The following is a 4,559-nucleotide window of genomic DNA, read 5'->3' on the forward strand; positions in this document are numbered from 1 at the left end:
CGTATAGATACAATAACATAACAATATAATATAATACCCACGCGCTCCGTAGAGATATAACAATATACCACCAAACTATTACCTCAAATAGAATATATAAACTAATAATTAAATATTTGAATTAAAGCGGCAAAAAAAAAAAAAAAAAAAAAGAGAGTCAGAGGCGCTAATACGCTGGGAAAGAGTAGCCTCTCGATAAGCACCGCTATTTAGGTTATACCCAAGAATAGTTAGTGCCAACACGTTAGTTTTGTATTTGTGCAACAATACATAATATGCGATGATCGTTTAACTCATGGCACTATGTGCAGCGGCGCTCCTGCATTCAGCAGTGCGTCAAATTACCATGACTACAGTATTCCGTTTGTTTATTTTTTACAAAATTATACCAGAGAGCTCACTGCCGAATGACGGAGTTCTGCGCGTCAAATTGCCATGACAACGGCAATCCGATTGGACAGTTTTTGTCCAATCACGTCAGGTAAAACATTCCCCGAGCGACGCGTAGTCCATAGTAACCGCGTTATTTCTCCCTAACAACGAAGCACTGATAGGTAGTAATTAGACCAATCACCGTGCTGAATAAGACGTCACCAATTAGCTAGCTTCGCTTAAAAACGAGGTCTAGCATGCAAGCCCAGTACCAAGATTCGAATTAAACCGAAGCTGCATGCTGACCCGGCGACGCTGTGACGAGGAGCAGGGAGACCGTAAGAAATCGAAAAGGTAAGCCCCACAACCTTTAGAAGTGTTAATCCAAGAGAAACAAGTAACTAGGGACACATTCTATTTAAGATTTAAGATAAAACAGGTGGTAGCGAAATAAAATTCAGCACCCGTTTTTTAACCACAATGACATTATCTAACAAGAAGGTGTTCTACGAGTATATATCGTTTCTGAAAACAAATTCAGAAATTTAAGAAAGACGACATAACGTATTTTGTAACATCTAGGTAAATAAATAATTAATTGATACTAAAATGGAGACTAGAACAATAATCACCACAAATGAGTCAGGTATAGCAGAGTGCAAAAGGCTGCTAATACGAATAAATAAAACCACGCAATGATTAACCCATAGGGTGCTGTGGATCGAGAGGAACAAGGCATGGTATATAATCCCCAAGCTTGCTGAAGTCTAACGTGAACAAAAGCACAATCACGACTGCGGACCTGACCACAGAATATTAGGTGAGTACACGTGTGTAACCCCAAGAAAATTAAACCAGTACCTGTGACATAGAGATTACATAAATAAATTATCTTGCTTCAGGAAAAGGACCCTTTACTCTCTGAAACTTAACGGTGGCTTCCTCGTACAGTGTGGAAAGCGGGATCTCCCACTAAAGAAGGTATATAAAGGAATGTACATTTATTACAAAAACCAAAGTCCTATGATAATTAAGGTAACAGCAACCTTTTTTCCAAATAGAAGGAGAACTGAAGATAGAAACAGTAACTGCTGACAGCTCGTAATAGACTGTGGCTCCAAAAACACCTAGAATTAACAAGGTGCATTACAACAAAAAAACTAGTGCTTAAGGTAAGGTGACCAGATAAGGCACTTTTTTGTAAAATCCTATAAACCTATTACTGGCAATTGAGTCACAACCAGTTATGACAAAATTAGATCACCACAAGGCTCTCCTGTGCAATATATTGTAAACCTCAAACTGGAAATTGAGTTATATCCAGTACTAGACACAATTATATAATTATAAGATGTGTCACATAACCACCTAGGTACCCCTAGGAATAGGTATGATTTTGAATTCTGTATATCTCTGAGAAACTCATGGGTGATTTACAATTTTTTTTTCCAAGAAATGGTAGTCCAGATAAACATAGAGACGACATTGAGTAAATACTAGAAACCGTAGATATGAAGCTGTTCTTAATATCTGCAGATATACACGACATGTAAAAACTGTGATTCTACATAAAAATTTAGCTCTTTCTGCAATAATAGTGTGACTAGGAAACAAACGGGGAGTGAAAATGCGCCAGGGAATAATGATGAATGTTTATACAATGTACCAGTCAACAAATGGTAATTTTGTTTTTTTAATAAAAATCTTTTAGAATCGGTCCTGAAGAAGGTGCCACATAAGGAAAACCGAAACGCTGCGTCGACTCGAATAGTGATTCTTTTGTTATGATTTTAAAATTCGTGAAACCTATTGCATTTCTATAATGATGTATAAAATGTTTTTTAAGTATAATGAATGTGTATAATTTTATGTTGACTGATTATTTATTTATATGTATGTTTTTAACCATTAATAACATGACATGCCATTCCCTGTATAAAATGAGAATAAATACAGATATTTTATCAGAAATTAGTTGTGTTAATTTCAAATTGTAATTGTAGCATTTGTCACCCAATGAGCGTGTGTACACGTAGCATCTGCAGATTGTTTATTGTTTACAGTGAGGAGACTCTGAAAGGCCTATGTGACGGGATAGCGTTATTCAATCTAGTATTGAACCCAGAATACTCAGAGATACACAGAAAACTCGTATTGAGCAGCAGGTTTTATTAGCTTGCGACAGAACGGGACACCCCATATTTCTTTGCATATTCCCCCTGGTCCCTAAAAGCCACCAAGAGGGGGCCTTCTACCCTTTTTTTCTGTTTATAGGCTGCCAGGAACTTCACATTAAAGTCTTGCTGTATAGGGGAGTACTTCAAATGGACGGATCACATTGAATCCTGGTATGTCTCTCTACCCTTTGGAAGGAGAATGCAACTGTATGTATTTAATGCTTATTAAGCGCAACTGTCACCCAATGGGTATCCTGGCGCTGTGACCAAATATCAGGTGGGGTGCATTACATTGCTCTTGGAAACAGGTAGGTCTTAAGATCCCTTTTGAAAGAGGACAAATCTTGTCTACTCCTCAACGTCAGAGGTAAGGTGTTCCATAACGTGGCGGCCGCGAAACTAAAAGCGCGGCCGCCCATCCTCACTCTGTTAATCCTGGGAATCCTGACCAGGAACGCCGAGGAGGATCTCAGAAGTCTGGCAGCTTGATACCAAGAAAAGAGGTTTTGAAGTGGTATCGGTCCTAGTCCGTGCAGAGCCCTAAAAACAAGGCACAAAGCCTTAAAGGCAATCCTCTGCTGGACCGGTAACCAGTGAAGATCAGCCAGTGCTGTGGATGAAGAAGCAGAGCGAGGACGAGATAGAGCCAATTTAGCCGCCATGTTTTGAATCCTCTGCAACTTTAGGATCAAGATTTTAGGGGCTCCCAGAAGTAGTGCGTTACAGTAGTCTAACCTACTGAGAATAGAACTACGCACTACCTCTGCTCTAGCTTCCCGGGGAACTAGTGGCAAGATCTTACGTAGGGCACGAAGCAAGCCCATACAGGTCACTGCAGTCCTATTTACAGAGGCGTCAAGCTGTAAATTAGGTTCAAACAGAACTCCCAGATTACGAGCCGATTCTGAATTTCCAAACCTTGCCTTTTCCCCCTTCTAACTCTATTTTGACTTTTGCACTACTCATAATACCTGGTTGGTGACCCACCATTTGCTTGGGAACAGCAATTGCAGCCATCACTGTGCTTTCTTGGAATTCCCGATAATTTTCATGTAATCTCCTCTCTTTTGCTTTACATAGAGATCTGCAATGTAAAAGACGGGGAAAGGACTTCCTTTCTTCTCCAAATTGTTTTTCTCACATTGAGGTGCACCTGGTGGAGAAAGGCTTTTTGAGATATGTCCTTCTGGTAACTAGGAGTATCTGGGTGCTGTCGCCTCTAAAAGCTGTCCCTGCCATGTTCTTACCCCTGTGACACTTGTCTAGGTGGTCACACTCTGCTTCTCTCTCTCAATGCCTGCTCAGATTCTGAAGTAATAGTGCTGAGGTGCTTCATACTCATGGGGACCCAGAGATCTTTCTCTTTCCTGTCCTGTAACAGCCACCAACCTCCCTGTATGTGGGTCCAAACATGTTCCACAGTGTTCCTGCACATTCCACGGGGTGATTATGGTGTTCACCTAAAGCTACTATCAGCATCGCATGAATGTTGCTGGGCTGCAGAAGGGTTCAGATGAGAGGAAGCTTCCAGTGAGATGATAAGCAGCCAGGCTGATAGTAGTGTTCAATATAGAAGCAGAACCACTTTGGAACACAAAAAGTGGTTACATACAGGAAGTGTACCACTACAACAGTCAATGATAGACCCAAAAATGTATTCGCAAGTCAATTTCTCTGGGATGAGTATCTTCACTGCACTTATTCACTTATTGTATATTTATTAGATACTGTCAGAGTGTTTGGGGCACCTATTATCATGTCAGGGTAATGTCACTATATAAGAGTTTGTACATTGTAGGGAATGGAAACTAGCCCAGTTAGGGAAGTGATGGTCCAAATTCAATAATCGTTATCCTCAACCACATATTTGAGCAGCTGCAAAGAAATCCTGAATAGAGCCAGTTAAAAGACTCATCCTTGAATAACTTCACTATTACAGGAGTAGAAAGGGCAGCTGAACAATCAATAGTGATTAGAAAGGATCTATTACAAAGAAAGAAATATGTCTAT

The sequence above is a fragment of the Lissotriton helveticus genome, chromosome 1_1, assembly GCF_964261635.1.
Source record: "Lissotriton helveticus chromosome 1_1, aLisHel1.1, whole genome shotgun sequence".
NCBI classification, from domain to species: Eukaryota; Metazoa; Chordata; class Amphibia; order Caudata; family Salamandridae; genus Lissotriton; species Lissotriton helveticus.